This window comes from Pinus tabuliformis, chromosome J (genome assembly GCF_031772625.1).
Source record: "Pinus tabuliformis cultivar Carrire ecotype Pingquan chromosome J, CPIR1, whole genome shotgun sequence".
Taxonomy (NCBI): Eukaryota; Viridiplantae; Streptophyta; class Pinopsida; order Pinales; family Pinaceae; genus Pinus; species Pinus tabuliformis.
In genome coordinates this window covers 284,890,391-284,912,832 of record NC_142295.1, presented here as the reverse complement: position 1 = coordinate 284,912,832, position 22,442 = coordinate 284,890,391, and positions in this window count along the sequence as shown.

The following is a 22,442-nucleotide window of genomic DNA, read 5'->3' as shown; positions in this document are numbered from 1 at the left end:
CCTTCCTGGCTTCTTGAGACAAAGTTCCCTAATGATTTTTGTACAGATGGGGATCTCTTTGATAGCTTGGAGAAAAGGTACCCTTATGAAAAGGTTCCTAAGCTTAGAGCCAGGCTAGACTCAGGAATGGGGTCTTTCTTCTCCACAACTAACCTCTCTGGATAAGGAGGTTGGTTGGAAGAAGATGACAAGGGATCAGAATGTACAAGTATAGGCTGAATGGTGTCATCTTTTTCAGAATGGTCAGGAGTTTCCTCTCCTTTCTCATTGATAATCACCATAGGTTGTTTTTGATTTTATGAGGTTACTACCTTCCCTGATCTCAATTGGAGATCATTGACTCCAACTGGCATAGTTTGATATTTGGATGAAGAAAGCAGGTTCATAGAATGGATCATTTGTACTACTTTATTATTGGGGTTGGGTAAAGGTTGAGCAGGCAGTTGAGAAGGTCTAAATGGTGGAGGTAAAGGTAATGGTGGCATAGGTTGACTCAACTAAGGTAATGACGGTTGAGGAATTGGGTAAGGTGAATATGTAGGAGGGTATGATTGCATAGGTTCAGGATAGGAATGATGTGAATGGTTTGGCCCTCTCCATCCTTCTTGCCAAGTTTGGGAGGGTTGTCCATATTGATATTGGTTCCCATGCTGCCAATGTTGAGAATGACTAGTGTTAGGATAGGAATATGAGTGTGCGTTATAACCAAAAAAATGTGGTGGAGGTTCAGGAACCATACCTGCACTTTTTTGAGGCCAATTTCTTTGTGCTCCCATAGCATGCAGTGATTCAACTTCAGGTTGTCCCCCTTCAAGTACAGCTTTCAGCCCAGGTATGGAGGAACATTTTTCTATAGCATGGTTATCTGCACAAATTTCACATTTATTAGTTTCTTTAACATCAAGAGGACATTCTCTTAAAGGATGCTTTCTTCTACATTTAGGATAGAAAATAGACAATATCTCTTGCTCTTCTAGAAGTTTTCGCTGAAACTTCAAAGTGTCTATTTGTTTACTAACAATATTCATTATTTCAATTTTCATATTGTCCATTTTGTTTTCTAATCCACTAATTATAGCATCAGTAGATTCGGTTTTCTTGTTTCTATTCCGAATTCCTTTACAGATCTATATTGGTTCCTCAATAATTTCCTGCACAAGTCACAGATCTGATCAACAATTTTTTGAGAAATACCCCCTTGTCCTAATAGATTTAAATCATTTCTAGCATCATCAGTAAGCCCACGTAGGAACAAGGTTCTAATGGCACTTAGATCAAATTTATGCTTTGACCTTTCGAGGATGTACAAGAATCTCTCCAAGTAGTCCTCTAGCATTTCATCATCATTTTGCACAATAGTAAAGATTTCATCTTGAATATTTCTAGTTTTACAATATTCCTGATATTTCGATAAGAACACTCTCTTCATTTGCTCCCAATAATTTATAGTGTTTCCTCCTAGTCCCATGGACCAGCGAAGTGCTGCATCCTTGAGAGTTGCAGGAAACAACTTTAACTTCTGGGCATTGGATGGATAATCATAACTTCTACACAAAATATTAAACTCAAATAAGAAAGAGTCTGGATCTTCATGTACCTTACATTAGAAATGAGGAAGAGCTGATGGTGAAATATTTTTCATTTGTACTTGTATATTAGGATTCACAATCGGGAATCCGAAAGTGGACAGTTCCTCATTTACCTGATTTTCACCACTTCCTTCTACATGGTCTTCCATATCTGCGATTATTGTTCTTCCACATGAACCACTCTCAACAGGCTGAGAAGGCTGACTATGGATTCCAACAATCCCCTTCTTCCCCTTTATGGGCTGTGTCACACCTGGACCACTGCTACCAGAGCCTAGGTGGACTGTTCCTGCGTGATGAGTCTGAGTTTGTTTGGACTTTCTTCCTGCAAAATAAGGCCCAATATGAGTTTTGGTTTCAGATTTTTCAGTATTTCTTTGGCCCCTAGTGGGCTTCGGACCCCTACCTCTTTTAGGCATTCATTTCAAAAAATGACAAAACGAAATTCAAATAAAAACTGCAATTTTCAAAAAATAAATCAACACCTATAAATTCCTTCAAACAATAGAAGCACACTGCAGGAAAAAATAATAGCAGACTTACCCCTATTGCAAAAAATGGAAAATTCTTACCAATTCAAATCGCCTCCCCGGCAACGGCGCCAAAATGTTGGGTGCAGGAATTGCGCTTAAGCAAACTCCTCAACACTTAATTGTCAACTTGGGGGTTTCGTAAACTTAGCGATGAAGCATAGGCAATGCTAAAAGTGGTATGAACTTTTCATGTTCCTAATCCTACTTCTTAAAGGAAATGCTTGCAAAATCAGATAGAAAACAATCGGAAAGGCAATCGACACCAAAGCAACTCTAGTGCTGGAATGTAAAAGAACAATTTGCAAGTCAAGTAAAGGAGTTTTCACACAATTGAAACAATTTTAAATGTTCAATGAAATTCTATGTTCATCTTCAGATGGATGGCTAACAGTCTGACAAGTGGGCCCTTGCAGAGATCTGTTTTCCTCTTGATCTTCCTTCTACACAAACAACCTGTTCTTGCACTGTTGCAATCTGTTTGCACTAGTGCATGTACAATGTCTCTGTGTAAAAGTATATTTGACCTCCCTTACTAAATATTTATGTCTTAGTGAAGGTGCATTAACCTTTAGGGCTTAGAGAACTCTGTTTCTATGACAAGAGACCAGCTCTTGCACCGAGGCAGAGTTTCCTTCACCCAGTTTCCAACTTACTTTCGAAAGGACTGAAAGATGCGCTGAAAAAGAATTGCAACTGCAAATGAAATCCTGAAGTAAATTATCTGTGGCAAAGAAATCCTTTAATTAATTAAATCCTCTAAAGCAAGTGAACTTCATGAAATGAAAGCAACTCAAAGTAATGAAGACAATAGTCTAAGTGATCTGCATGTGTCAACTAACTTTGGTAATCCACTTGAAGTGTTTATGTTCTTTGTTCATAAGACATAAAATGCAAGTATAACATGTTTATGATAAATTCATGCAACTGTTCTTAGATCTTCTAGAGATATACTTTTAATGCTGAAGACAATTCTTGAAGTTAACAATTCATTCGCTTGCAAAATAATTGGAAATAATATGTAGGAAAGTAATTCAATGTTTGCTGCAAAATGAAGAATTGAACCAAAGTGTAGGCAACCGCATGCACTGGTGCAGGAAAGAGCTTCCTGCATGATTCGAGCGAAAGCGAATTGAGACAAGGATTGAGAGTAAAGAAAATGCGAGAAAGGAATTTCATAAACGAAATAAACTCAGCTAACTCCCAAAGCCACGGATCTGTTTCACACTTTAACTACAAAAGAGATTTAAATCAGAATTTCAGAAATAAATATCAGAACTGTCACACCACGTAGCTGCAAAAGGAAATATTCACACTGTCTTTCTGAATAACGGAAGTATAAGGGGTAAATGAGCTGGGTTGGCTGGGCCCTAGCCAACCAGCTCGTTTCCCATGTAAGGAACGAAAAGGCTTAGCACTCAAATATGCATCAAAGATAAATTAAACACTATGTATGAAAATCATGGCGGATTTCTTGTATTACTCGATTCAACAAATGTACATAACAGTGCAAGTCTAGCCCCAGAGCTGAGGCGATACCCAGATTACATGAAAATGAAATTACAGTCAATGGTTCACTAGCTAGTCCTACCTATGATCTATATCTTATACATCCTTTCAGCCTTAGCTGTTTTCCACTAATTACAAACATTTTCTTATTCAGGCCTTTCAGCCGAACAGACTAACAACCGAAATTACAAAATCGGCTAGCAGTTATAATGGAACATGTATCTCGCTTGGCTGTAGACTAAATTTGGAAAATATTCCTTGCTTGCGTGCCATCGATATCCTTCTTTATTTCATCAGCAACTAAACTCAGAGTCAAGGATCAAACCCGTCCTCGTGGAAAGATTTGGCTCATGGAAATCTTGGACAATCCTCGTGGTGGTGCAAGAATCTACCTACACTAGTCATACTTACTCATAATTAATACTAAGTTCATCAATTACTTCTAGGAAATTAACATAAGTTACAAGAGGTACGTAATAGGCATGAAATCCATATAAAAATGATTAATAAAGCACTTTAATAAATCTTAATGTAAAATACAAAGCATGTGCAGGAATAGGTAGTTATCTTGGACTAGTGCAGGAAAGAGAGGTTTATGTTTAGATAAAACAGAGGTTAAAATGGGGTAGAAAATAGGGCAATTTGGGACACCAACAAGGCTCGGTTTATCGACGGTTCATGGTGCTAAACATCAATATCACAGTCCCACATCCCACATATCGGTAACCCCGCAGTCTCGCAATATAGGCTTATCAGAAATCGGTAGGGCGGTACCGCTAAAAACCTTGTTGAGTTGTGATTATGCGATATAGTGTAAAATCGCTGAGGAAGGCCGAAATCATTTTACAAAGGAAATCTATGCAAAACAGGGACCGACGAGCCTTCTTCTCTCTCCTCCACGTGGCGGAACGACTTATCAGCGATCGATCAGGTCGCATTCCCACAGTCCCGCAGTCTCGCATATCGACCATGTCGTATTCCCACAGTCCCGCATCCCCCAACCCCACGATCCCATAGTCCTGCAGTACTGTGACCCCGTAGTCCCACAATCCCGTGACCCCATAGTTCGTAGTGTTGCAATCCCGTAGAACCATGACCCTGCAGTATCACGACCTTGCAGTCCTGCAGTTCTGCGATCCTGCATCCCACAACTTCACAGTAAATCCCACATATCGGCCATTGGCATGGCGGCGGGGTTCTAACTTTAAAAAACCTTGCGGTATCGTTGATTTGCGATACAATGTTAAATCGTCGGGGAGGGGCCAATTCTATTTAACAAAGGAATTCACGAAAAAACCAAGGCTGGGTAGGCCATTTTCTCTCTCCTCCAAGGGCGCCACATGGTGCAATATGATCAATCCTTATGGCTGACATGGAAACTAACGACATCAATGACATGGCATTACGGAGGACACGTGGTGTTCAAATTCGGCATGTTCAGGGGTCCTATAGGGGCATGTTCGGGTGACACATGTCACCAGTCATAAGGTGACATGTGGCAGTGATGACATCACCCTCATAGATCGATGATTGGTGGTTGCACAGGTTAAAGTGCTCCTCCACCTCAGTCTCTTTTAGCGTGCGATTGTGATAAGCGGGGATCCTCCCAGACGTGATATATTATGTGATCGGGCCTATAAAGCTCCCGTGTCTAGATAGTCGACCAACACTAAGAAATAAGGTGAAAGGCCCCCCTCTCCAAGGTTGCGATTGCGATACCTTTGGTGGGCTCGATCCCGCTAATTGACGATTGCAAGTTAGAAAGGGAGATGCTAAAGGTAAAGCGTATCAAGCACCGAGATGCAGTATTCTATGTAACAAAGGAAAAAGGCCCCCCGGATAGGAACCCAAAGTCCTTAGTGCTCGAGGGCTAAGCCCTTGGTTATAGCCGCCGGCCATATTATAAGAAAAGAATAAAGGGTCTAACCAAAGGTGGCCAAGAAGCATCAAAGCCTGCCATTCTACAACGCTTTCAAGAGTAAACGTCCCGCTGCCTTACAACCCCAATAGCATGGTACATGGCTCTTAAGGCAAATGGGTTGGTAGCTGTGGCATTAAAGTAAGTATGACACCGAGTGTTGAAGATAGTATGTGGGGCTCAGTAAGATTTAATGGCTCGTCATGGAGCCTCACTCCTCTACACAATGAAGGATCGCCGAAATAGGAACTTACAGTCAACCCATTCCATACTCCATAGAACAAGGAATTCGAGCAGTAAAGGCATAAGCGATGGGGTTGGTTGAGCAACATAGGAGGCCATACTGGGAGAAAATTATAGCCTTAGGCAAAGGCGATCAGAGGATGAGCACAAAGACTTTTCATTTACTTTTTTGTCTGGTTGTTTACTTATTTTTGTCCTATAACAGGCCTTCCTTCAATGTGGTCATTAATTCTGTGATATATTTTGGGCCACAAAGACATCCTAGTTGAGACAGCTAGTCAACTTGACAACTGAGATTCGACCGAAGATATTTTTGTTGTAATGAATGTCCATGTTCCCCTCTCCAGAATAAATAGGAGGAAGTAAGACTTCACAATGGTTCAGAAATTCTAAAGAAAACTCTACATGTAATTTTCAGACTGTATAATTTCAGGATACATATCTTTCAGAATATGAAGAAATGGTGGTGATTCCCCCTTCAAGTATTACAATATGTTATCCATCTGTTAAAACTCATTATGTTCATGTTTCTTCTATGAATTCATACAATCACAGATGTTAGAAATATTTCAAGACTTCCTCATAGATTCGCTAGTATTAAATGTTATGCATGTGCTTGTAAGTTTCTCACAGATTCATTTGTATCAACATTGTTAATGCTAGTGCTTGTATGGAATATTGAAATTATGTCTTTAAGAGTTTCTCTTCATGAATCATATCACACATCCTCTCTTCTACCCGTTATATCTACTTCTAACTCAGATAACTATAGGAATTCTTAAAGCTGCAAGCTCTATGTGTTAAAGCATAGAATTCTTGATGTTTTAAGCTCCATATGATGAGTTACTCTTTCTCCTTATCCTCTATCATTGCTCTACAAAATATTATTAAACTATAAGTCCTTGGACTACTTGGCCTCTGTTTTATGCATATTTATGAGATTTGTATATGGGAAGAAGTACCAAGAAATTCATGTCTTACTTCTTTAGGTGAATGAACCAACCCATTATATATATATATATATATATATATATATATATATATATATATATATATATATATATATATATATATATATATATATATATATATATATATATATATATATATATATATATATATATATATATATATACTATATATGATGTCTCCAATTCTATAAATCATATGAGATACACAAAATCTAGATGTGCCCAGACACTGGTCTTATAAGCAATCCAAGGTTGTCTCTGGGAGCTACAACATCTTTTGGCACCGTTGCCAGGGAACATATTAAAGGATTTTTCCCCTGGGGACAAATTGAACACTCTTGGTGTAGGCGTGCGAAGTCTGTTCTTATTGCATCCACATCATCTTTTGGCACCGTTGCCGGGGAACGTATTAAAGGATTTTTCCCCTGGGGACAAATTGAACACTCTTGGTGTAGGCGTGCGAAGTCTGTTCTTATTGCATCCACATCACCTTGGTGACTCCACACCCCCCATTATCATTCATCATCTTGGCTTTTAAAATACCTTACACTTGCTCAGATACATCTCAACAGAAAGCCCCATTCGTATCTGACCCAGAAAAATTAATTTTCAAGAAATTCTGGAAAGAGAAAACTCCCCCGGCTGATACTACCATCTCACCAGCCTTTGAAGCTTCCTCATCCAACTCTCAGCCCATTGTTACTCACTACTCAGGATTTGTTCCTAAGACCTTGGTATACCCTACATTCAGTCTAGCCACTCCTACCACTATGTTTTTGGGCCAAGTTCCTCAGTCAAGTCTCAATCCCCCTCCATTAATCTAGATGGCTCTTCTGGGGTTTTTTCCAAATAAATATGCACCTCTTAATTTACCCCAACCTCTGATTGCAATGTCCCAAGACTACCTAAAGCATCTTCCTAGGTTCAATGGGGAATGTGATAACATGACACAGAGTCACATTGAAACCTTCAGTTCTTTCTCCGAGAACATAAACATGGAACAACTCGATGTGGTCATGATAATTTTTGTACAATCCCTCGATGGAGAGGCTAGAAAGTGGTTCAAATCCCTATCCAATGCCTCCATCACTACCTAGGAGGAACTTGAAAACTCTTTCACACATAAATGGGGTGAAAAGAGAAACCATGAGTACCTCCTCACAGAGTTTAACGTCATAAAGAAGAAGCCCAAAGAGAATATCTCATAATCTATAAAGAGGTGCAACAAGCAATACAATAACTTGCCAGCTGAGATAAAGCCTCCTCCAGCTGCAACCAGAGTAGCCTTTTTGGGAGCATTTGAGTTTAAGTTTGGCTTTACTCTAAGGGAAAGGAAGTCTATCACTCTAAATCAACTCCAAATCGATGCATTTGAGGTGGAGGCAAATTTCGCGTTAGCAAGAAAGTCAAGAGGAAAGCAAGAACCTATTGAGAACAAAAGAGGGAAAGAAGAGGCATATTCCTCTAGTCGAGATAGAGAATCAACAGAACTAAAGATGGATGAACTAGAAAAACTCATCAGGATTTTATCACAAAGGGTTGGAAAGCTTGGGATTGAGAACAAGAGCCTCTCCAAACATAATGCTCAAGTCAACAATGGGGGTTACAACCCGCAATATAGAAGACCTCCATTGCAAATACTTCGAAGGGAGAGAAAGGAGCAGCTCGACCAGATCCCTCATCCTTTATACTTAGAATATGGTCCTGATGAGAAATTTTCAGATACACAGGAGATACAGGAAAAATTATATTCCGCTTTCCCTGAAGAAGAACGTGAGAATATGTTTCACCACGAGGCCAGTCATGATGGAGAAGCAAAAAATGGGGATTATATAGATTATTATTGCAAGCAGTTTTCAAAGTTCATGCAAGCATAACCACAACGTAAATATAATCTAAGATCGTCAAAGAAGAGGTCAAGAGAACCAAAGCAACAAGAGGAAACAACTCCCCAAGTTATTCCTCCAGTATCAGGCAAAGGGGAAGGCAAGCTAAATCCTGATCCTTCCAAGATGAAAGTATCTACAAATAAGGAAAGAAATAGTGCAGAGGGACACATTGACAAGGAGGCACCTGCTTCGTTGAAAACTGTTAGTGGTAATGAAGAAGGAGCACAACCCAGAAGTATAGAAAAAGTCCAAACTACATTCAATCTCCAGAGGGAGCTTGAAAAGGTAAAGATTCTTGTCCCTTTGATTGAGATTCTAAAGAAGCCTACTTATAAAGCTCAAGTATCTCAATTCACACATCCCTCTACCTTGATACCAACCCATGATAGTTTAAATATCCAAGAGGAGAGGCCAATGGTTGTTTTTGGGTTGCATGTAGAAGAACCCGATCCTTCTATTGCATCTTTCTTCGTGACTTTGTTGATCCATGATATTTTATTACACAAATGCATATTGGACTCTGAAGCCAAGATCTTGGGGTTCCAAGGTGGGGGGATCTATCAAGCTAGATCTGACTTATGCCACAATTACCACTTTTGGAGGCGAGCAAAGGAGGTTGTACAGAGAATCCAGGTTTGTGAAAACTGTGACCCCAACTAAAGGTTCAGAAAACTCCCCATCTCATGGAAAAGAAAGCGACCTCTCCTGCCTATTCTTAGAAGAAGATGAGTTCATCTTAGAGAAAGCATCAGTACACCTAACAAGGCAATTAGACCACCAGCATACAAATGAAAATCAAGTGTGTAAAGACAGATCATCCAAGCCAGAGCTTGAGGCAACCAACAATGTGGCAGAACATAAAGCAGTGCTCCTCGTGTTACAGACAACAAGGAATGTGAATGTTGAATGCTCGGTTGTGCTTGGAAGCTTTGAGCTGATTATTAAGTGGATTAGATGATTTATAGAAGAATTTAAGGAGCTCAATAACTTGATTAGAAGGTTCGTGGAGGAGATCAAAAGATTTGAGCATCAATTACCAAGTTTGGAACACATATTAAAGTTCCCTTCCGAAGATTTTATGAGGTACATGCTGGTTTTAATTGCTGAATTTCTAGAGAACAATGGAATGAGTTCTGTTGTCGCGCAGAGTGTCTAAGCACCGCGACAATGCTCAGACCGGGGGCTGTCACCCTGATCCCCAATCTCTCCGTTTAAGTCGTCTCCCTAGCTAAGGGGGGTAGACCCTATGGGATAAAGGAAGACCAATTGGGAATCAATTGGCTTGGGAGACACAAGCGAGGGGATCAAGCACTTGATCGATACTTAAAATTTGATTAGATCTTAGATTCTTAAGACCAGTGCCTTCGCTAGATGAAGTGAAAATCGAATAATTGGTTTGCTACTGCTACTTAGGAAATAGAAATGTGAACAAACCTTTTAACAATTGCTTGAAAATACTTACCAAAATGTCTAGCATATAATGAGCATTAAATTAAATCCAAGAAATGATTAATTTCACCAGATGCAAGATATTCAATAGATGCACAATGTTCTAGAAATTAAATCTCAAAATATCAAATACTTTAAATAACTACGAAATTTAAAAGATAACTAGCTCAGATCCTAGAATTTAAATGATTATGCTTGAAATTCAAAATCTAGGAAATTGATCACTTTTCAAAAAATTCAAGCACATTTAACTATAGAGAAATGACAAACACAACAAAAATTTGTCGCTAGATCTTACCTTAGCATAAAAACACCAAGAAGAAACTTTAAATTTGCCAACTTAGTTATTCCTTAGGTGAATTTCTCGATATGTTTTAGCAAGACTAAATGTCACTAAGATAAGTAGAAAAAGATTTTCAATTTTAAAAGTGACCAAACATATCCAACTCACTAATTTTTTTTATTTTTTAAAGTCAAAAATAAAAATTATTATTATTATTATTTATTTATTTTATTTTATTTTTTTATATATATATATATATCTATCTATCTATATATATATATATATATATATATATATATATATATATATAGATATATATATATATCTATTTTTTTTTTTTTTTTTATTTATTTTTATTTATTTATTTATTTTTTAATTTTTATTTATTTATTTATTTTTTATTTTTATTTATTTATTTTTTTTTTTTTCAGAAAAAAAACAAATAAACATAAATCTAAAACTTAAACTAAATGAACTTAAACAAATTAAAATAAAATAAATATCAATCCTAAGTAAACATCAATCCTAAGTTCGTGACAATACACACGAATATATACAAAATCAAACTAACTAAAACCCTACAAAAATCAAATGATAACACAAATGAATAAGTGAAAATTGAAATGTTTTTTACCCAACTCAAAAAAAAAAATCAAGTCTAAAACCCTAGCTAAGTCATACGAATAGGAGCCCATGTGAAAGAGAAAATCGAAGTGTTGTGTGTGTTGCAACTGCAAGACGACGGAAGCAAGGTGAAGATGTGGGTGTATTGCAGGGATGCGAGGAAGAATGATAGGTTGAGGCGTGCATGGAACTGGAATGAAACTGCGACAGGCTGCTGAGGAGCGTATGTGTGGTAGCGTGAAGGATGGATGAGAATAGAGCTTGGAGACTATGAAGAGATTGATGCAGATAATGATGGTTGCGTAGAGGTGATGGACACGTGGTTTCAATGCAAATGGAGGTAGGTTCGAGGAGGAAGCTAAAGTAGAGGACGCAGGTCAGAGGGATAGCGTGGATGGCATGGATATCTTTGCTAGTGTGAGGGTACGACTGGGACGATCATGACTGCGTGATGATCTAAGGTAGTGAGGGAGGATGGAGCTGAGTGTTTGAGGGAAAGGAAATGCACTGCGGATTTGGACGGAGTAGCAACAGTGAGGAGAGGCGAGGAGTAAAAGGAAACTTGAGGAATAGGGAAGTGCAGGCGAAGGAGTATGGATGAGGGTGATGGTTTGAGAGATGGGCAACACGCAAGCTTGGAGGAAATTAATGGAGGGATGGCAGCTGGACAACGCATACAGTTTGGAGCAGGCAGCGGATGGATGGAATCGTACTGCGGAGGGATCAATAAGGAATGTCGCAAGTCTGATGGGTAGCGAGATAGGTAAGGATTTTACACAGTTTTCCTTTAAAAAAAATTTTGAAAATTTTTCCTTCAACAAAAATGAAACCCCGAGAAGCAGAACTGTACACCTACAAAAAACTAGTTTTGAGGCCGGATCTTACCCTCCAGGGCCTAGATCTGGCTTCAAGATTGAACATCACCTTCAGATCTGCAACCTACAATGACAAAAACAAAATGCCCAGAAACAATATATGCAAGGATGAAACTAAAAAAACCCAAAAACCAGCTAAATAATTATAGTAATTACAAACTGAAGGCTCTAAGTAGCTAGATTTATCATTGTGCCACCCATATATTTTTTTTAAATTTTAAATTTAAGATGTGGTGCTTCAGAAAACCCTTCATGCATCCACAACATAAGTTCTAATGATAAGCCCGAGATCAAAACTAGCTGGGCTCTTTAGAAAATGCTATCCGGGAGTTGGCTAGTCCAACTAAAGACTTCCTCGAATGCCTGGTGATCTCAAAATCAAGGATTTCCTGCACAACTTAATTCAACCATTAACATCAAGAGAGAAAATGACAACAAAATTCAGATCTAATGGAGATACCTACCATTATATTCAAAAATTAAACTATCATTCAAACCCCAGTGACCAAACAAGATACCTGTGCTTAAATCACTCTTCAATAAGCTATCATCAATGGCTGAGAATAAATATATGCATGAAAATAAAACATCTTACAACATTTCCATGAAGAGCAACATCAACAGAGATTAACCCCAAAGTCTTTCTTTATTTGCACATGAAAAATGATTACAAGAGAGCTTTCACTTAGCACATGACTCAAAGATCGAATGATCTCAACTGACAACTAACCTCCTATTTAAATGCAAATCTTCCAACGGCTAGTTCGAGTGATCCTTGTCAAAGCGATCTCGACCATTGATGAGGATCAAAAAATCTTTTAGTCTCATCCGTCAAAGTTAAATTATTGAGGAAATTCGAAATTATCAATAAATGCACTTTAATTAATTCAAAAATTAATTTCCTCAAAAATTTGACTTTGAATTAACCCTAGGGACTAAGGGCATAAAAATAGCAAAATAATCATTTAACCTTAGTCCCTGGACCTCTTAAAATTTAATTTTTTAAAGGACCCTTGAATTTAGCCTTTGGAAAATTTAAAATTACCTAGGACCTAGGACTTATGAGGGGATAAATTATTTTTATAACCCTCAAGACACTTAACATCATGATTTTTACATTTTTACATCTCAAGGGAGAAAACCCATTTGATATAGACCCTCACAAACTACCCAGTTCCGCGACACAAATATGATCTAGAAGATCAAGCAATTTGTAATAAAATAACCTAAACAAATAGTTAGGATTATTCCCAAATCACTTTTACATAGACTCAATCCAGCACACTGGGACTCCCCTAAGATTCTAATGACAAAATCCATTCTGGCTTTGGGGTTAGGCTGAAGGAAAACTCTGCTGATCATGGATCGGTGAGACAAAAAACCTTCCGGAACGTAGATCATCACTAGAAAATTAGGTTTACCTAGGAAATTACATACATGACACGGATCTGCTGAGATTATTTACAATTTACACATGCAGACTGGGTTTAGAATATAACATGATCAGGCTGATGATGATAGTTGAACAACACGGACACATTGATCAGGCGCTATCCCTTTTGCGAAAAAGGGGGTGTATTGCTATAGGTCATTGACACATAGTGGTCAACATTTGGCTCTACTTGGGGACACGTTGTTGCACTGTAGGAATGTGAGAATCCAAAATCTGCATCCACGCAACACACAACAAAACATAAGTAGCGTCCATCCAAAAATCATCCTAGAAAGCACAAGAAAGACATAAGATCTTCATTTATTAACTATCTAGTAACATGAAAAGTAAATCTAATCCTAAAATAGAAATGAAATGCTGAAAAGACAAGGAGTAGGGTTAGAAATACAATACAGAGGATTCCCCATGGCATCAGATGTCATCTTTGAAGAATAGCTTGAGCATTTGGCCATTCACAGGTAAGTTAAGTGGTTCGCCATCCAGTCTGCTCAAGTGGAATGAGTTTGGTCCAGCAATGTCTCAAATAATGTATGGTCGCAGCCATAAACTATTAAATTTCTTGTGTTTTCCTGGTTTGTCATTCTTGTGATCCCAAAGAAGTACCATATCTCCAACCTGCAAAGATCTAGATCGAGATGATTTATCAAAGCTTTTCTTAATGTTAGATTGACTCTTACATATATTATCAAAAGCTATCCTACAAGATTCATCTAACTCCACAATCTGATCAATTCTATTTTGAACAACATATTTATTAGTAGAAAAATGCTGAAGGAGCTGATAAGTTGGAAATTTCAGGTGCACAAGTAAGGTCACATCCAAGCCATAAACTAACTCAAAGGGACTTTTACGAGTAACGTTCTTTTTAGTGATCCTATCTGCCCATAAAGCATACTTGATTTTGCTATCCCACGATCTCTTATTATCTCCTACTATCTTCTTGATAATGGTTATGAGATTTTTATTACTTGATTCAACAAGACCATTACCCTGAGGATAGTAATTTGAGGAATGAGATAAGACAATTCCATATTTGAAACAAAAAGATGAAAATTATAAAGAACTAAAAGCCTTGGCATTATCAATAGTGATCTTAGCAGGGACACTAAATCTAGTAATGATATTATTTTCAATGAAATCCATAATGACCTTTTTAGTGACATTCTTAGCAGGGATGGCTTCAACCCATTTAGTGAAGCAATCAGTAGCAGTTAAAATCCATGAGTAGCCATTGCTATAATTTTCATAAAAACTTCCCGATGAAGTCCAGACCCCAATGATGAAAAGGTGCCTCCACAACAACAGGTTGTAAGGGTAGGGCGACAAGCTTCTGTTTCCCAGTGAATAGTTGACAAGCTTGACAACTTCTAACAAACTTATGCACATCAGAAAAAATCGAAGGCCAATAATGACCAGCTCTCAGAATTTTGTGGGCAGTAGTTCTAGCAGCATAATGACCACCACAAAACTCTGAGTGAAACTCAAAAATCAACTTCTTGGACTCAATTTCATCAACACACCTAAGTACTATACCCTCAGGATTTCTCCATCCAAGGCCATCCTTCATGAGGCAATACTTAATGGCTTTTAATCTAAGGTCCCTTCTCTTATGAGCGATTAAATGGTTACGACATATAAGATTTATCAAGTAATAGACAATATCCTTGTACCACTCATGCTCTCCTATTCTTTGCAACTTAGGCGAAGATGAATCGTTAAGACAAATCAAACCAAGAGCTTTTTCATTACCTTCAATCATCATTTGAGCCAGACTTTGGCCCTTGACTAACTTGGTGGGTCTAATCTCTAAATCATATTCTTGTATTTTAGTAACCCACCTAGCACGAGTCCCTAAGCAATCAGTTTGAGTTAATATATATTTAATTGCATAATGTGGGACAAAAGCAATGATTTTGGAGTAACCCACATAAGTCTTGAAATTCTTAAGAGATTTGACCAAGGCATAGGATTTCTTTTTCATGGTATTGTATTTTAATTCAGAAATTTGAAGCGCTCTACTCATGAAAGCAATAGGCTACTCGTGACCATCCTTATTTTTCTGCAATAAGACACCAACAATGGTATCTTCAGAGGTGAAAGAGAAAATCATGAAATCCTTAGAGTAATCAGGACGAACTAAAACAGGGGCTCTTGCAATAGTGCCTTTGATTTCCTAAAAAGCCCTTTTGCTGTCTTCTTGCCAAACAAATTTTACATCTTTATTCAAGAGACTCTAAATAGGCTTAGCTACTTCTGCGTAATTTGGAATAAACCTCCTAAGAAAATTTGTCTTTCCAAGGAAAGACTGAAGGGATTTAAGATTATGGGGAAGAGGCATCTTTTGGATTGCTTCAACTCTTTCAGGTTCAATCTTGATTCCATCTTTAGAAATGATGTGACCAAGTAATTTCCCTTCGGTTACTCCAAAAACTGACTTAGATGGATTTAAAGAAATCCTGTACTCTCTACATCTATCAAAAACTTGCCTAAGATGACTTATATGACTAATACCATCCTTAGAAAAACAGTAAAATCATCTTGATAAATTTCAATAAATTTCCCAATTAAACCCTTGAAGGCATAATCCATAACTCTTTGAAATGTAGCCCCAATGTTGGTTAATCCAAATGGCATTCTAATGTATTCGAAAGTACCCCATGGTGTGGTGAATGTAGTTTTGTGACGATCCTCCTTCTTAACCCATAACGGATTATATCCAGAAAAACCATCTAGCAATGACATCATTTGAGAACTAGTTACTCTTTGCAACATAGTCTCCATGTTCGACAAAGGGTAATTATCTTTCTTACATGCTAGATTAAGGTTTCGAAAATTGACACAAAAACTTGTTGTACCATTCTTTTTCCTAACAATCACCAGGTTGGAACACCATGTTGAATGCCTCGTTTGAGAAATAATTCCTACTGCAAGCATCTTTGAAAGTTCTTTTTGAACCAAAGGGGCTAACTTAGGATTAATCTGCCTAAGCTTCTGACGAAAGGGTTTAGCATTTTCATCTTTCAAAGGGAAAGTGTGTTCCATGACATCTTCCCTATAACCTTTTAATTCATCATAAGAAAATGCTAAAACATCTTGATATTCGTGAAGTAAATTGGTTAACTTTTTTCTTTCTTCAACATTAGTACCCTTACCAATTTTAAGAATCTTTGGGTTCATAGAAGTACCAATGTTTACCTCGACGTATTCACCTGGATCCATTCTATTTTCCTCTCTCAACTTTGTGGCATCATGCCGATCAAAGTGCTGCTCTAAAGAAACCACATTCCTAGGAGTAGGATTTATGATATGCTCATGATTATCAGATCCATCCTCCTCATAATTTATTCGAAAATTTTCAAACTCATCCAAATTATCAAGGAAACGAATCACTTGCTTTTCATCATTAAAGACTTGCCAATGCTTTGATTTATTTGGAACAAAAGGTCTAAATATAACTTCCATTTTAATCTTATCCTCAATTATCTCATCAAATAATTGCAAAGTAGAAGCAGCTACAACAAGCTCATCTACCGAACTATTATGCTCTCTTGGGATAACTTCAAGGTCAAGGGCATCAAAGTGTTCCATAATATCCCATATAGCATTTCGTTAATTCCTTAACCTTTGATTTTTACATGTAAATTTATTTTTAAGCTGCATGATAATTAAGTCAGAATCCCCCTTAATGCTAAGCAACTTAATTCTTAAAGCATTTGCCAACTCAAGACCCAACAACAAAGCTTCATATTCAGCGATGTTGTTGGTTACTTCAAATTCCAATCGATAGGCAAACTTGAAAATATGACCAAGGGGTGATTTTAACACTATTCCTACACCTTTACCATGCCTAGATGATGCACCATCAAAATACATGTACCAAACTTTATCATTGAGATCCATAATTTTTTTATCAACCTTATCATCAGGAGGAACTTTGAAATTAGGCATGATAGCATAATTCCCAATGTTGGATTGTTCTTTAATTATCTCGTTATGAGGTCTCTTAGGATCTTCAACATGGAATTTTCTCTCGGGCTCTCTATTAAGTCTCACAAAACCATCACCTCTAGGAGAAGGAATCATAGCATATGACCAATTCATTTGAATACTCCCTCCTAGATCAGAGGCCCATTTTCTAGATAAAAGCATACCCCAAGCATCAGGCACATCAACAACAACAATGTCCATAACAATCATAATGTCAGGGTAAACTGATAAATGAACTTGTAAATCTTTGATCAAACCATGAACTTCAATCTTCTTAGAATCCATGGCACATATGTTGTAGTAGGGCCTAGAAACTCTTAAATTAAGCTGTTCCATGACCGTCTTAGTCATGACACAAGCTGATGCACCAGAATCCAACATGCAATTATTCAATTTATACCCATTAACCATCAAAGTGATAAAGAAAGGCTGATGATCCTTGTTATCTAAATCTAAAATTTGCAAATATATAGGAGCATCGTGATAATCAACCTCTAGGGCTTTCTGTTGAGAAACATTAACTTGAGGACCTTCAATAGCTTTTAGTAACTTAGCCCTTTGGGAAGGAATTTTCACAATCTCAGAGACAGGAACCTAAATTTTCGCATTGTTAAACCAACTCCCCAAATCGACATCTAATCAAGAGTTTGAACCTGGGTTAAAAATTTGAGGGGGAATTTGATTCCCAATCTTATCCTTATCCCTTCTTTAATAAGTTAAACCTTTATCTCTAGCAATTTCCATGATTTGCTCTGGAGAAGGATTTTCACCATATAATTTAGCCATAATATCATCTTCATTTTCAAAATTATTTATACTAAAAGATGATGAGGGATGCATAACATCTCGACTATTTTACTTAACTTCCATCCAGTCTTTCATAGATAAAGGAAACTCTTTACCTACTACATTTATTTGATTACCTACCCCAAACATTCCATTATAAAAAATCCTTCTAACTATGGGGCAAGTAGCCTCCTCATGAAGAGCATCACAAGCCCGACAGTAAGGCGGAGCATCATCAACCAAATTAGTATGTTCAAGCGGATTAGGAGGTCTCTGCTCACTAGATTGACCCTTCTTTTGCCAATTATTATTTCGATTATTATTATTATTTCTAGGCTTGAAATTTTGCATTTGAGCTCTTTCCATTTGGACCAACCTATTCTGCAAAGTAGCTAATTCCTTAGCATGGTTAGAGGTTAATTTTTCTTGGTTAATCTCCATGCTTTCAATCTTTTGCAACAATTTCTGAACAAGGTCGTTATCAGGTTCTTGAACCTCTTTTCCTTTAGGTTCTTTCAATTTTGTTGAATGCCTATCAAAACCTAGGATTTCAGACTTCCCAGATGCTGCCTTGTCCTTTTCAATCTCTACGGCTAAAGCTTGACAATGCCTATAATCAGGAAGTTTAGCACGTCTCAACTCATAAGAGGGCTCAGGGCTAAAGGCATCAATATAAAATTCTCGAATAGATTTGTCGGTAGGTTTATAATCTTGAGGTAATTCCTTAATAATATCATTAAACCTTTTGTTAAATTCTTCAATGGTTTCATTCTCTCTCTTTTTGATTATGCTAATAGCTTTCACGAGGTGTCTTCCTTCTCTCTTATCTTGATACTTTTCCTTAAAGGCATTAACAATTGATTGCAAGGAATCAAATGAATCTCGAGGCTTTTATGTAAACCAATCTAAAGCATCGCTCTCCAAGGTTAGAACAAAAAGGGTTAAATTAACATCTTGATGATTAAAATCAGCAGCCCTTGCATATTTTCCCAGTCATGAACTAAAAGCTTTCACATGTGAATTAGCACTAATTGCATTATTTCCCTGAAACATAGGCAATTTATCCATCCCATGCTTTGGAATATCATTGGGATAACCTTAAATGTTAGAAAAATCGCAAGGGGCAAATATATCCATGATGTCGTGCTCGACCGGGCTAGTAAAAAGCAAGAAGATATCAGAGAGGGCTTCTTGTCTGAGGTTAACAAGAAGTGTATGAGAAAAGAGTTTGTGTAATCATACTCTGAGAGCCCTTTCAGGATCAGGAGCAGGATTAAGCAAACTACTTGGATGCCTTCTAGTATACACCCTTGCAGAGGATAGATAAAGTGGAGTCACCACCGGGATAGAAAGTGTAACACGGAAAAACTCGAAAGGAAGGAGTCAAGGACAGGAAAGGACAAGAGGAAAGAAATGAGACAAATGTCGAGGAAACCAAGGACAGAAAAAACTCTATCCCTGGCAACGGAACCAAAAAATGTTGTTGCACAGAGTGTCTAAGCATTGCGACAACGCTCAGATCGGGCGCTGTCACCCTAATCCTTGATATCTCCGTTTAAGCTGTCTCGCTAGGCTAAGGGGGGTAGCCCCTATGGGATAAAGGAAGACCAACTGGGAATTAGCTAGCTTGGGAGACACAGCGAGGGGATCAAGCACTTGATTGATACTTAAAATTTGATTAAATCTTAAATGCTTAAGACCAGTGCCTTCGCTAGATGAAGTGAAAATTGAATAATTGGTTTGCTACTGTTGCTTAGGAAATAAAAATGTGAACCAATCTTTTAACAATTGCTTGAAAATACTTACCAAAATGTCTAGCATAAAATGAGCATTAAATAATACATGAAATGATTAATTTCACCAAATGCAAGATATTCAATAGATGCACAAAGTTCTAGCAATTAAATCTCAAAATATCAAATACTTTAAATAACTATGAAATTTTAAAGCTAACCAGCTCAGATCCTAGAATTTAAATGATTATGCTTGAAATTCAAAATCTAGGAAATTTATAACTTTTCAAAAAAGTCAAGCACATTTAACTATAGAGAAATGACAAACACCACAAAAATTTGTTGCTAGATCTTACCTTAGCATAAAAACACCAAGAAGAAACTTTAAATTTTCCAACTTAGTTATTCCTTAGGTGAATTTCTCGATATGTTTTAGCAAGACTAAATGTAATCGAGATAAGTCGAAAAAGATTTCAATTTTAAAAGTGACCAAACATATCCAACTCGCTAATATTTTTATTTTTTTATTTTTTAAAGTCAAAAATAAAAATAAAATTGAAATTTTAATTCTCTTCTTTTAAAAAAAAAAAAACAAATAAAACTAAATCTAAAACTTAAACTAAATGAACTTAAACAAATTAAAATAAAATAAATATCAATCCTGAGTAAACATCAATCCTAAGTTCATGACAATACACGCGAATATATACAAAATCAAACTAACTAAAACCCTACAAAAATCAAATGATAACACAAATGAATAAGTGAAAATTGAAATGTTTTTTACCCAAATAAAAAAAAAGAAATCAAGTCTAAAACCCTAGCTAAGTCATACGAATAGGAGCCCACATGGAAGAGAAAATCGAAGTGTTGTGTGTGTTGCAATTGCAGGACAACGGAAGCAAGGTGAAGATGCGGGTGTATTGTAGGGACACGAGGAAGAATGATAGGTCGAGGAGGTGTGCATGGAACTGGAATGAAACCGCGACATGCTACTGAGGAGTGTAGGTGTGGTAGCACAAAGGATGGATGAGAATAGAGCTTGGAGACTGCGGAGAGATTGATGCAGATAATGACGGCTGCGTAGAGGTGATGGATGCGAGGTTTCAATGCAAATGGAGACAGGTTTGAGGAGGAAGCTGAAGCAGAGGACACAGGTTAGAGGGGACATTATGGATGGCGTGGATATCTTTGCCAGTGTGGGGGTGTGATGGGGAGGATTGTGACTGTGTGATGATATAAGGTAGTGAGGGAGGATCAAGTTGAGTGTTTGAGGGAATGGAAATGCACTGCAGATTTGGACGGAGTAGCAGCAGTGAGGAGAGGCAAGGAGTAAAAGGGAACTCGAGGAATAGGGCAGTGAGGGCGAAGGAGTATGGCTGAGGGTGATGGTTTGGAGATGGGAAGCACACAATCTTGGAGGAAATCGATGGAGGGATGGCAGCTGGACAACGCATACAGTTTGGAGTAGGCAGCGGATGGATGGAATGGTACTGCGTGAGGGATCAATAAGGAAAGCTGCAAGTCTGATGGGTAGCGAGACAAGCAAGGATTTTACAAAGTTTGCCTTAAATTTTTTTTTTTTGAAAACTTTTCCTGCAACAAAAATGAAACCCCGAGCAACAGAACTATAAACCTGCAAAAAAATGGTTCTCAGGCTAGATCTTACCCTCCAAGGCCTAGATCTGGCTTCAAGATTGAACATCACCTTCAGATCTGCAACCTGTAATGACAAAAACAAAATGCCCAGAAACAATATATGCAAGGATGAAACTAAAAAATCCCAAAAACCAGCTAAATAATTACAATAATTACAAACTGAAGGCTCTAAGTAGCCAGATTTATCATTGCGCCACACATATTTTTTTAAAATTTTAAATTTAAGATGAGGTGCTTTAGAAAACCCTTCAATCATCCACAACAAAAGTTCTAATAATAAGCCTGGGATCAAAGCTAGCTAGGCTCTTTAGAAAATGCTATCCGAGAGTTGGCTGGTCCAACTGAAGACTTCCTTGAATGCCCGATCTCAAAATCAAGGATTTCCTGCACAACTTAATTCAACCATTAACATAGAGAGAGAAAACGACAACAAAATTCAGATCTAATGGAGATACCTGCCATTATATTCAAAAATTAAACTATCATTCAAACCCCGGTGACCAAACAAGATACCTGTGCTTAAATCACTCTTCAATAAGCTATCATCAATGGTTGAGAATAAATCTATGCATGAAAATAGAACATCTTACAACATTTCCATGAAGAGCAACACCAACAGAGATTACCCCGAAGTCTTTCTTTATTTGCACATGAAAAATGATTACAAGAGAGCTTTCTCTCAGCACACGACTCAAAGATCGAATGATCTCAACTGACAACTGACCTCCTATTTAAAGACAAATCTTCCAACGGCTAGTTCGAGTGATCCTTGTCAAAGCGATCTCGACTGTTGATGAGGATCAAAAAATCTTTTAATCTCATCCGTCGAAATCAAATTATTGAGGAAATTCGAAATTATCAATTAAATTCATTTTAATTAATTCAAAAATTAATTTTTTGAATTAATTTCCTCAAAAATTTGACTTTGACTTAACCTTAGGGAC